This window comes from Lolium perenne, chromosome 4, assembly GCF_019359855.2.
Source record: "Lolium perenne isolate Kyuss_39 chromosome 4, Kyuss_2.0, whole genome shotgun sequence".
In the NCBI taxonomy this organism is placed as follows: Eukaryota; Viridiplantae; Streptophyta; class Magnoliopsida; order Poales; family Poaceae; genus Lolium; species Lolium perenne.
In genome coordinates, this window is record NC_067247.2 from 36,004,245 (window position 1) to 36,018,051 (window position 13,807).

Sequence of the window (13,807 nt, forward strand, 5' to 3'; positions counted from 1 at the left end):
TACCGAGAGCCACGACACGGAAAACCTTCCAGAGATGCCGCCGCCGCCAATCCCATCTCGGGGGATTCAGGAGATCGCCTCCGGCACCCTGCCGGAGAGGGGAATCATCTCCCGGAGGTCTCTTCATCGCCATGATCGCCTCCGGATCGATGTGTGAGTAGTTCACCCCTGGACTATGGGTCCATAGCAGTAGCTAGATGGTTGTCTTCTCCTCATTGTGCTATCATGTTAGATCTTGTGAGCTGCCTATCATGATCAAGATCATCTATTTGTAATCCTTCATGTTGTGTTTGTTGGGATCCGATGAATATTGAATACTATGTCAAGTTGATTATCAATCTATCATATATGTTATTTATGTTCTTGCATGCTCTCCGTTGCTAGTAGAGGCTCTGGCCAAGTTGATACTTGTGACTCCAAGAGGGAGTATTTATGCTCGATAGTGGGTTCATGCCTCCATTAAATGCTGGGACAAGGATGTGAGAAAGTTCTAAGGTTGTGGATGTGTTGTTGCTACTAGGGATAAAACATCGATGCTTTGTCTAAGGATATTTGTGTTGATTACATTACGCACCATACTTAATGCAATTGTCCATTGTTTACAACTTAATGTTTGGAGGGTTCGGATGATAACCTGAAGGTGGACTTTTTAGGCATAGATGCATGCTGGATAGCGGTCTATGTACTTTGTCGTAATGCCCTGATTAAATCTCATAGTACTCATCATGATATATGTATGTGCATTGTTATGCCTTCTTTATTTGTCAATTGCCCAACTGTAATTTGTTCACCCAACATCTGCTATCTTATGGGAGAGACACCACTAGTGAACTGTGGACCCCGGTCCTATTCTTTACATCTGAAATACAATCTACTGCAATTGTTCTTTACTGTTCTTCGCAAACAAACATCATCATCCACACTATACATCTAATCCTTTGTTTACAGCAAGCCGGTGAGATTGACAACCTCACTGTTACGTTGGGGCAAAGTACTGTGATTGTGTTGTGCAGGTTCCACGTTGGCGCCGAAATCCCTGGTGTTGCGCCGCACTACACTCCGCCGCCATCAACCTTCAACGTGCTTCTTGGCTCCTACTGGTTCGATAACCTTGGTTTCTTACTGAGGGAAAACTTGCTGCTGTGCGCATCACACCTTCCTCTTGGGGTTCCCAACAGACGTGTCAACTACACGCCATCATGCTTCACCCTGGCTTTGTCCTTCAGTTTCGTCGTTGATGGGGCCCTTGCCGCCGGAGCCATCTCCGCCCGCTCTGTCGCTGCTAACCGGAATTATTTCCGGTGGAGTGGATGCGGCAGGAGCTGGAGATTGGTCCGCGGGAGGAGGAGAAGGCTGTAGGGAAGCTTGTGGAGCGCTTGGCGGAGCTGGCGTCGAGGGACCAACAGCGGGAGATTTCTTCTGCATATACTTGGTGATATGCTCCTGAACATTGGTCCGCGCAGTGGTGGGGTTCGGATTCCTGCGAGCAAGCAAAGGAAAAGTATACATAACACAACTTACCAAAATAAACAACGCTCGTTACTCGGAAACTTATGCTGCGCCCGGAATGTTGGGACGTGAGGGCCTTCCTGCTGTTGAAAGCATCTTAAGGCGCTCGCGCTCCGCCTTTCTGGAGTCGAGCGGAGGCGGTTTGGTCACCTTGGGTTTTTTGGCGGAAGCCTCGCCGCTGCCTCCGGCGTCGGAGCCGGAGACTTTGGCGCGGGAACGCTTTGAAGGTCGAGGAGTAGCCTTTCGGGGAATTCGTTCCTCTTCCTCCTCAGGGTCCTCCGGATCCTCTTCCACCGATTCACCGCTAGTGGGAACTCGGAGTATGGTTCGCAGGTTCTCCTCCGCCAAAGTATCGAGCTGCGAGAAGGGTGAGCAAAGCAAGTTAAACACTTAGAGAATATGAGAAGTTAAAGGAAAGCGAAGGAATAAGTGCTTACCGGAGGACATTTATCATGTGTGCTGATATCCTTAATCAGTTCCGGGACCGGTTGGCCCCGGGCAATTTTCACCAACGTCTTGAATCTCCTCTTGAGGGAGTCAGCCGGAAGATCGTGGCGAGTGACCCGGAGGAGATCGTCCGCCCCAGTGTAAGCGCACATCAGGCGTGCGTTGTAGCGCAAAGGCTGGATCCTCCGGGTAAACCAGCTGAGGGTGAGGTGGGCTCCGGTTAGTCCATCGTGAACTAACCAGGAAATCCTCCGCGCGGCCTTCTCCAGTATGGGCGTCTGAGCAAGCATGGGGATGAAGCTCCAACTCGCCAATTCTTCCGGAGGCTTGTTGCTGAAGGGCGGGAGTCCATCGTGGACGCCCGGAACTGGCGCGTTCTTCACATAGAACCATCCGGCGTTCCAGTACCGGACGGATTCGTGGGAGTCGTGAGGAGGATACATCCGACCGGAGAGGAGCATGAATGTCATACTTCCGCAGTTTAGCATGGCCTTGTCCTTCGTCTCCTTCTTCACCCGGAAAAAGAACTGCCATAGTTTGACATCGGGCCGGATCCCAAGATGCCCCTTGCAAAGATTTGCGAAGTTCGAGAGCAGGAGGTAGGAGTTGGGGCAGATGTTGTGCGGTTGGAGCCCGTACGTGTTGAGGACGGAGAGGAAGAACTCCGAACAAGGGAGCGACAAACCGCGCTCAACCCACGCCTTTGTCATGACACGTTCGTCCGTGTCGGGCTTGGGGACGTCGGAATCGCGCGTGAAGCTCCAATGCTCGGAGATCATGCCTTCGTTTTGGAGCTCTCTGAGCTCCGCGTCTGTGGTCTCGCAGGGCCACCATTGACCCCGCACCCCTTCACGGCTCCGGGCCTTGGAAGCCCTCTTGTTTTCCGCTTCTTGTACCTTGGCTGCCATTCTAGCTTAGCCTTGTAGTTCCTCTTCGAGCTCCTGAGCTGTTGGGATCCGGCCTAGTAAAGTACTGGAAGAGGCGGAGAATGGTTGAGCAAGCCTAATGTCGGAAACATATGGTGGTAGATACGCAATGGGATCCGGGCAAATTGGTTCCACGGCACTGGGATCCGGGCTACTCGGGGAACTACCAGTACAGTGAGGAGAACCGTGAGGCATGCTTCCGGCTGCACCCATGCGAGCTAAGTTGAGTAACCGGAAAATCTACACTACAACTACTTCTTCTTCTACAGGACTGGTGCACGTACCGGCAATGGCGCGACGGTCCGGCGAAGCTCCGGCGAAGTAGAGGTCGACGAACTAGCGGTTTCGAGCCTCCGATGACCACGAATCGGCGGCGGAGTTGATTTCCTGATCAACCGTGGCAATCTTGGTTCGAGGAGAGGTTTGGGACGGCGGCGCGCGAAGCTCCCGTGAGGAAGGTTCGCCGGAGTTGAGATTCGTCGGGCGGCGCGGCGCGAGGAGGAAGATGAAGTGGTGAGGTGCGGTGAAAGAATGAAGAATTACCGAGCCGCGGGGTATTTATAGGCCACACGCGGAGATTCGGGATTCGGATCCAACGGTGGAAACGGAACGGTCGCACCGTCGGATGGATGAAACGTCTCTTAGGTCAAGTGCGGTAAAATGACGTGGAGGTAACTTAACCATGCGCTCCCGAAATTTCCGGCTAAAGATTCGCATCTTCGAAAATTTAGCGCGGGAAATACGGAAGTTGTGCGCGGGGAAAGTGGAACCTCCGTTGCGTTACCAATTCCGAAGACAAGAAGATTTCCGATCAGATGAACCCGGAAACAAGTAAAGTTTTGAAGTTCTTCGAGATTCTCTTCGGATCCAAGCTAATGAAGTCGGAGGAATGATGAATCTCGGAGAACTTCGGGGGCTACTGTTGTGGGTATACTTTATGGGTATATCGACGGCATGGCCTAGATCCGGCAAGCCCGGGTGGCCCATAATTGGTGATGAGGCATGAGACCCATCGGGCGGCCCAGTTGCTGTAGATCCTGAAGGATGAAGTCCAGCCCAGGAACAAGAAGCCGGATCCCAACCGACCTACGAAGGAGGTCGGATCCGTGACGGCCCATGAAGTATCCGGATCCAACACGTTCTTACAGGAAGGCAGATCCTTGATGTACACGGCAAGGCATTGTACCGTAGTTAGGCAACTTGTATTCCGGCTAGGACTCTCCATGTAAACCCTAGATCCGTGCGCCTTTATAAGCCGGATCCCGGGAGCCCTAGAGGCACAACCACAACTCATTGTAACAACGCGAAAGCGCCCAGATAATTCCAGACAAGCAGCAGTAGGCCATGTCATCGTGCAGGTGTTTCGAAGCTAGGTAAATCGCGTACCACCGTCCCGTGTGCACTCCGCCCTATGGCCCCCACTTCTTCTCCCCCTCGTGAGGATCCCTCCTCCGAGGTACCGTCGAATAGGCAACGACAGATTGGGATGCGTGCTTGAGCTTGGATTTCTTGGTCTTATGGTTGCATAGAGCTCCGTCAGCTCGTGCGGTGACCCAGCATACCACTGCATGTTGTAGTATACAAGTCGTTGATATGATCTTTGTGAAGGGGCTTCCTCACAAGTTGCCATATCCCTCAGAGTGGTACAACAGAAACATTGCAGGTCATAACACTCCATACTTTATTACAAACATTGTCTTAACAAGTTGGTATTCTCATAGGTCCTATGAGAACAACCTAAGATATTACTTAAGTACGATTACAACTCATAACAAATATATAAAGAGCTCAACAACTTATTTAGGTAAATTCTACGTTGCTCGGCTCTAAGATACTAGGGTATGTCACTACTCCTCCACCTCCGTGTCATCTGGTCCGTAGACTATCCCATAGTCTACGCCTTCCACTCCGCCGGTAAGATCAGGTTCATCGTAGACCAACTCGTAGCTTCCTTCTGGTGCTCCATCGTTGATAGCCTCCACTTCCGGATCACAGTCTAGCAAGGGTGTCGAAAGAAAGTGAGTACAGAGGTACTCAGCAAGTTCTAAAAGAATAAAAGGTGTTTGATGCACTAGCTACGACCATTGATCAGGAAATCGCAGGTCAATGCATGTTTTGAAAACATTTCTTCAAAAGGTTGCTTTTATTATGAAAATTATGCCCGTCGGTCTTCACAAAGTTGACTAGAACTTCGTGGAGTTCCTTTCTGCCGCATTCGCAGCTTCCTTCCCGGAACAAGGAGTGACAGCCCACAATTTGTTACACTCGCAGAGGTGCGTTACTTTTCCCACAAGAGATCTCACCCTTTTTGCCATCCGCAGGACTTGCCCCCGTTCACACTTCCTTTGGTGTGAGGCCAGGTATAAAGATCCAAGCCCACACCGCCTTCTCCGCGATCGCAAACCCACCCTTTTGTCCACCCGTACACCTCCGTAGACTTTCCCGATAATACGGCTTTACTCATGATGTACTTTGGACAATCCTTCATAGATCGTAGAGCCATCATCACTAATGGATGGGGATTTAAAAGGCTATCCCAACCTACGGCAGTGCCTCCAACACCCCGCCGGCTCTACCAATCCGTTGGCGTGCGTATGGGAAAAGATACAATGGCTTTTCCAGAGCCATTATAGATCTCATGGTCAACGCGGTTTGTACGGCGCTAGAATCACTGGACGGCATTGGTAATTTAATCCTAGGGTGATATAACCCATTGCAATGGAACCTCCACCATATCAACACATACCATGGTTCCATTGCCAGCCACATAGTCATATTCATAGTTGGAAAATAACATTTTTATTTGCGATGCAGGAATGATAAGTATATAGCTTTGCATTAAAGTAGTAGAAAATAATCAAGTTGACATGAGCAAGGGTTGAACTTGCCTGTGGACTGCGTAGATAGTGCAGCTTCAATGCAGCTTGATGGAACCTGGACCTCGGGTTCTCAGAAGAAGCATCATTGTCCTAAGGACAATGTTATAAAAATCCAAATAATGCAATCATGGATGTATTATTTTACGTTGAATCCCTTTACCCCATTGAGTTATTACAATTTAGGGTTGTATTTAAGATTTATGTCTTTGACGGTAATTTACAATTGATTTAAAAGTCTTAATCATTGTAATTCACACAAAGTACAACAATTCAAAGTAACATGATTTTATTTGATAATTGCCTTAGTCATTCCAAAATAATTTGAAATTATAGATCTACCTCTATAATTTTTGGAATAAAAGAGAATATAGTAGTTTTCTGGGAAAAATTCCCTTGTTCAAAAGAAATGACTTGGAATAATAGAATCTCATTTTGAAATGTTTGAAAATAAGTATTTGAACTTATTTGAGATTTTTCCTTGAATTTTAAATACAAGGAAATTATAATTTAAAATTCCAAGTTATTATTTAAATTCTGAAAATTCATAATTTTGAATTTGTTTCATAAATTCCATTTCATATTTTATTTTGGTTAAGATTTATTTTTCATTCATAAATCCAATTTTTATTGGATTTTAGAGTTGTTTATAATTTATTAAAATTTGGTAAAGTTTTGATCTTTTATTAATTATAAAAAGACCAAAATACCCCACCGGACCCCTATTGGGCCCAAATTTCAATCACTTAAACCTGTGGACGGCCCAAATAGGCTGGCCCCCTTTTGGGTTCGGTGGCGCTGAAGCGGCCCACCTCACTCACTCTCACTCGGCCCTCTTCTTACTCGTCTAACCCTAATCTCTGGCGACCCCGTGGCGATGGCGTCGCCGCCATGGCCGCCGCCCTACTCCGGCCATCGCCGGCCTCCTCCGCCGTAGCCATCTACCTCTCTTCGAACCGCCGCGAGCGGATCTATCGATCCGTCCGCGCCGTTTTTCCCCTCTCGTCCTCTCCCGGCGAATCGCCTCGATCTGGATCCACCGGAGAATCGCCTCGACGAACTCCGGCGAGATCTCGTCCTCGCCGACGACGTGTGCGCTTCCGAGACCGACCTCGGGCGCGGGTCTTGCCGCTGCGGCGCTGTGCCGTCGTCTCCATGCTTTGTCTTCGCTGTGGTGGTGTTCGTCGGCGTAACGCCGGCGACTTCCCTGGCTTTGCAGCTGCTATGGCCGCGCGGGCACTGCCTCGCCATGCCATAGCTTCTGCCTCCAGGCGCGGGTAAGGTCCTATGCTCCTCCTCCTTCTCTTCTGTGCGCCTCCCCTTGTTACTGTGCTTCTTCCTCCTCATGCTATGTCACTCTCTGGTGATCTTGTGATCATCTAGAGTCATGCTACTTGCTGCGCAATCTTATTGTGCTTCGGTTTCATCGCAAGCTTATGGTCAGATTACCAAGCATCGCACCGGCACATGTCGATTTGCTTGTCGTTCATGCTATGCTTGCTTCTCTGCTACTCCTAGCTTGCTCTACACTTGCCAGGCTCTACTGTGCTTGCTTACGGCTTGATATACCCTGCTGTTCATGCTTATGGGCTTGCTATGCTTACTGGTTTATCATACTTGCTTGTCTAGGTGTACTTGTGTTGCATCTGTGACACTTGTGTGTGTGCCGTAGGTGCCTGTGATATGATTCAAGATTAATTCTGCAAGCCAATGATCCATTGGACCATTTCTTGCTTGTTGGCAACTCTCTCTCGTGTAGCTTGGCTTGCTATGATTGGTTAATTTGATCAATTGATTGTCGTTGATTGTTTCATCGCTAACACCGTGGCTATATGATTCACTTATCCTGGTGATGTCGATGCGCAAGCATCCCCGTGCTGTTGCTTACTTGTACTGTTGCTTATTTCTAGCTATCTAGACTTGCTCTAGTGGCTATGAATTAAGTTGTATTGCTTAACAAGATGTCGTCATTATGCTTAGCATGGATCTCGTGATAAATTCATGCTTGGATTACTTAATTATGATGAATCGCTTATGCAAAGATGATTTAAATGTCTTGCTTGTATATGAGTTTGCTGTTCATGATTCTTTTACAAGCAATTAAAATCTGAATCCATTTCTCGATAGTGATGTGATCTATTTGACTTTCGTTAATTGGTGCTAAGTGTGATGTGACCTCGTGAGCCTTGCTACCGATCGGTTGCTCACATGATTGGTTGGATCTTGTTGGCTACTCAACTTTGCTTGCATATTAGGGAATCATAGTAAGTATGAATGCCAATATGCTTGCCTCGTGAAGAAATCTAGGGTTTCGATGGTTGCTTGCTTAGGATCTTCTCGTGTAGTCTTAGCTGCTAATCTATGCTATCTACTGGTGCTATCTCGTGCATGTGATCTTGCTAGTGTGCATCTCTGTGTATGCTTTCTAGCCTCTCAGGCACATGATCTCGTATCCTGGATGGTTTCTGTCTTAGTAGCTTTTGATCGGGCAAGAATCCTTGGTGAAAACCAAGTGATGATCTACCCATATGAGCATCTGCTCATCCCATGCTTATGCATATGATGGATTAGATCCATTGGATCTTTTCCAGGAACTAGGTATACCTTGTTCCAGCTCCTAGAAAGTAATGCTTTGTTGATGCAGACTTGGTTTTGTTCACAGCCCTTCACCTCCAGAGCTTGGATGATCTTCTAGGTCACCATGATCTCTGGTGGCTTGAATGGTTGTGTGTGTTGGTTCTGTTCTTGCTCAAGAACAGATGAACTATGCTTGTTTTTGCTTCCCCCCTACCTGGTGATCTTATCTGGTCGACTGGTCACTGGTTTTAGGGTTTGTGCTCCTTTTATATGATCCCTACTTCTCTCCCTGCATTGACACACAAGCCTGGCATGCTTGGTGACTATGCTTTTGCATGGCCTTGCTTCGTTGCCGCCAAAGACACTTGAGCTGTGTGCTCTCATATGCTGAAACTTGAGCCCTGGTGTGTGCTCAGGTTTGGTCTGCTGCTGCCCTTATCTTGTGCTGTCCCTGGTTTTGGACAAGCACAAGTGTGCTGTTACTTGGTTCTGTCCAAACTGAATATTGTGTCACTTGCTAACTGTCCAAACTGAATATTGTGTTAACACTTGTATTCTGGCTAGTGTTGGTGTTTTACTATTGCAGGTTTGTGAAGATGGACATGGCCAGAAGATATACTTCAAGTCATTTAGTCTAGGTTTTAGTTTAGGAATCAAATTGTAATCTTCCTTTTTATTTCTGTTTATTATTCATTGATTCTTGTATCAAGAATTTTGTAAAGACTTTGTAATCTGTGTTGTTATCAATAAAGCCCAAGTTTTTGTTTATGAGCTTGTGATTATGTGACATTTATATTCTGGAATAAATATTGTATTTGTGATTCACTTTGAAATTCAAAGTGATTTGAATTCATGAGTTGTGTTTTAAATTATGAATTCCATTTTCATATTGTTCAACACTTATTGTTAAATGTATTGACACTTGTCAAATGAAATCAATTCCCCAAATCAACAAGATACAAAAGAGATCATGTCGAAATTTCCCTAACTCACATTGCCTAACCCTAAGTGCAAAATGAGAGAGAACCTCGATCCCTCTTAGGTTTAGTTGCAATAAGGCGCGAAAATTTCCCCCGTTTTGCGATGAAATGCACATCCCGTTTCTAAATCTACCCTTCGTTGTTCCTATGTTCTGGGTTATTACAGCCTCTCTCCTTAATGTAAACTTCGTCCCGAAGTTAAGATTTGTACCTGAACATCTCGGGGTAAGACTTCCTCAATTCTTCTTCCGTCTCCCAAGTTGCTTCTCGCTCAGGATGATGTTGCCATTGCACTTTACAATATTTGATTGCCCTGTTTCTTAACTTCTTCCATTGAACTTCTAAGATCTTTTCAGGCCTTTCCACATAAGTTAGGTCAGATTGCAATTCTATTTCTTCATATGTGATAGGATCATCCGGTGCCTTCAAACATTTTCTGAGTTGTGATACATGAAATACATTATGAACTTGACTTAATTGTGCTGGTAACTCCAACTCAAAAGCTGTTCCTCGATTCTGACTGAGTATCTTAAATGGTCCGATATATCGAGGACTTAACTTTCCTTTCACTCCGAACCTCTTAAGTCCTTTCATTGGGCTAACCTTCAGATAAACCATGTCTCCCACTTTCGGTTCCCAATCTCTTCTCTTTAAGTCGGCGTAACTCTTCTGACGACTCTGAGCTATCTTGAGTCTATCCCGGATCACCTCGATGACGTCTTGTCTCTCCTTGATGTAGTCTGGTGTAAACTCCTTGTTTTCTCCGGTTTCAAACCAACAAATTGGTGATCTACACTTCCTTCCGTACAGTGCTTCGTACGGTGCCATCTGAATGCTACTCTGATAACTATTGTTATATGAGAATTCTGCTAAAGGTAAATGATCCTCCCATGAGCCTCCAAAGTTCAGAGCACAAGCTCTAAGCATGTCTTCTAGTATCTGATTGGTTCTTTCGGTTTGTCCTCCGGTTTGGGGATGGTATGCTGTACTGAAATCCAACTTGGATCCCAAAGATTCTTGTAGTTGTTTCCAAAATGCTGATGTGAAAATTGAACCTCTATCTGAGACTATTTTCTTTGGTACTCCATGCTTACTCACAATTTCCTTCACATAAATATCCACAAGCTTTTCTGCAGTATCTTTTGTGTTTACGGCTATGAAATGAGCACTCTTGGTAAGTCTGTCCACTATTACCCATATCATATCCTTCCTCTTACTAGTCATTGGTAAACCAGTAACAAAATCCATTCCTATTTCATCCCATTTCCATTCCGGTATCTCTAGTGGTTTGAGTAATCCCGCAGGACTTTGATGCTCTGCCTTCACTCGTTGACATGTATGACATTCTGAGACATATTGTGCTATTTCTCTTTTCATGTTGTTTCACCAGAACATCTCCTTCAAATCCATATACATCTTCGTACTTCCCGGGTGTATGGAATAAGGGGTTTCATGTGCTTCTTTTAATATGATTGACTTCACTTCTGGATCATCTGGTACACAGATCCTTTTCTGGAAGTATAATGAATCAAAATCCCCTAGATGAAATTCCGATGGTCTTCCTTCGCCAATCCTTTTGATCTCCTCTTGAATGAACAAATCATCTGCTTGCTTTCGGATAATCTCATATTTCAAGTCTGAGTACATCTCATCCATAATCCTCATGGTTGCTATACTTCCTTTGACATCACCTTGAATAAACAAAATCTGAGCATCCTCTAACTCTTTCCGAAGTTCCTTTGGAATCTCCCATTCCGTAGGTTGATTCTCCGTACTCTTCCTACTTAAAGCATCTGCTACTACATTAGCTTTGCCTGGGGTATAGTTGATCTTAAGATCGTAATCCTTAATCAACTCTAGCCATCTCTTCTGCCTCATGTTTAATTCTTTCTGGGTGAAGAAATATTTCAAGCTTTTGTGATCGGTGTATAACTCACACTTGGATCCATATAGAAATTGTCTCCAACTCTTCAGAGCATACACAACTGCTGCTAACTCGAGATCATGTACTGGGTAGTTGTGTTCATGTGGTTTCAACTGTCTTGATCCATAAGCTATTACCTTCCGATCTTGCATAAGAACACATCCAAGTCCATTCTTGGAAGCATCACAATACACCGTATAATCCTTTCCTGTGTTCAGAACTGCCAATACCGGTGCTGTGGTTAACTTATCTTTGAGTGTTTGGAAGCTGGCTTCACACTCATCAGTCCACACAAATGGAGTATTTTTCTTGAGTAACTTGGTCATTGGTCCTGCAATCTTCGAAAATCCCTCTATGAATCTCCGATAGTAGCCTGCCATACCAAGAAATCCTCGTATCTCCTTAGCATTTTTGGGTGATTTCCATTCCAATACGGACTGAACCTTGCTTGGATTCACCGCTATGCCTTCTTTGGTTATAACATGTCCAAGAAATTCAACACTATCTAACCAAAATTTGCACTTGCTGAACTTTGCATATAGCTGATGTTCTCTCAAAGTTTGCAGAACTATCTTCAAATGCTTGGCATGTTCTTCTTTGTCTTTGGAATAGATTAGAATATCATCTATGAACACTATCACAAACTGCAGTTGTTGTTGTTGTTGTTGTTTCCACCTCGTCCTCCAGAGCTCTGTCCGCTCCAAGATGCCTTGTTCGGACACTCCGGCTTGATGTGTCCTTCCTTTCCACAACCATAGCAGATGATTCTGGTTTCTCGATACTCCTTCTGCAAATGACCCCTTTGGCCACAACTGTTGCAGATGATCTGGTTAATTGGGTTCTGACTCTGACCTCCCCGGTTGTACTGATTACCAGAAGTAGGTCGATATCAGGGTTTGAAACTCCGATCAGGTAATGGTTTACTGATTGGGTACTTCCTTGGCTCTATACGAGCCCTCTTCCTCCTGTCCTCCTGGACTTGCCTGTAGTCATCCTCGAAAGTGATTGCCGAGTCAATCAGTTCCTGGAATTCGGCAGTCCGTGCCAATCTCAGTTGCATCTTCATGTATGGATTCATGCCTTTCATGAACCGCTTCTTCCGCTTCTCCTCTGTATCTACATCCTCAGGTGCATACCTGGCTAACCTATTGAAATCCCGAACATACTGCATGATTGGTGCAGTATTCTGTCTCAGTTCTTCAAATTCCCTCTTCTTCAGCTCCACCACGCTGTCCGGAACATGAGCATCCCGAAACTTCTTCTTGAACTCCTCCCAGGTGAATACTTTATCTGGAGGGTGTACTGCTACAAGGTTCTCCCACCATGATGCTGCTGGTCCTGACAACAGATAAGTGGTATATCTGATCTTCTCCTCATCGTTGCAACCAACGGTCTTCAATTTCCGTTCAGTATCCATAAGCCAATCTTCAGCGTCCATTGGTTCTGGGGCTGATGTGAATGGTAGTGGTCTTGCATTTTGGAAGTCCGATAGTGTTACTCCCTTGCCTTCATTACCCCTATCATTAATGACATGGGTAAAGAAATCCTGCATATTCTTGCTCTGGCTTTCCTGGTAACGCCTCCTATCTTCCTCCATTGACCTCATATACTGTTGGAAGTCTGGGTGCAACATTGGATGTGGTGGTGTTGGTGCGTTTTCTGCTCTAGCTGCTGCATCTGCCTCCTCTTTCTCTCTGGCTTCCCGCTCTCTGCGAGCCTCTTCGGTTTCTACTAACGCCATTTCCCCCTAGTCCTGTAACAAAGAGCGATTACTCATAATTACACCATGCAAATGCTTTCTGAGCTCAACTCAATGCCCAGAACTAGTCACACAATGAAATCAAGAAGCAAATCCAAAACAAACATTTATTATGTATATACACCGTATAATACATAACACACTCACAAACTTATATTACATGTGGTACATATAAACCACTTATTTGGCTCAAAGCCCAAGCCAACGGGAATTTAAAATACGTTCTATTACAATACCACCTAGATTACTTTATTCTTCATTGGAGCCCTACTCCTCATCGTCTTCATTCGCCTCCGCGTACATCCCTGGGGTCCATCCGGTACAACGGTCTGTCCTCCGAAGACCGTCCGGAATGAAAGTTCTTCCCGTAGGTATGTAGTCTGAATCGGACGAAGTGCCGAGACAGAGATCTGTCATGCCAAAGTAACTAGATAAAGACTCATACATATCCCCAGTGGAATACATCTCCTCTTCCCCAGTCATCCATGGAGGATTCCTATTCACTTGACCCCTCATCTTCTTCTTCTTCTTCTTCTTTGTTCCAGAACTCTCACCTACGACGTACTGGGATGTTTTGGGTAATCCCATCTCCAAATCTAAAGAAATGGAGTTGGTGTCTTTCTCTTCTGCTCAAAGCTTTGGTTAACATTCTGGTTAACCGCATCACTCTCATCTCCTCGTATCACATGGAATTGGCTCCTCCTCATTACCGAAAGGTTCCCCGAAACGCCAACCCGTCGAGTTCTCGATCGGCGACTCCGAGCAGTTTATGTTCCATGAATGATCTCCCCCATATCCAGTATCATATG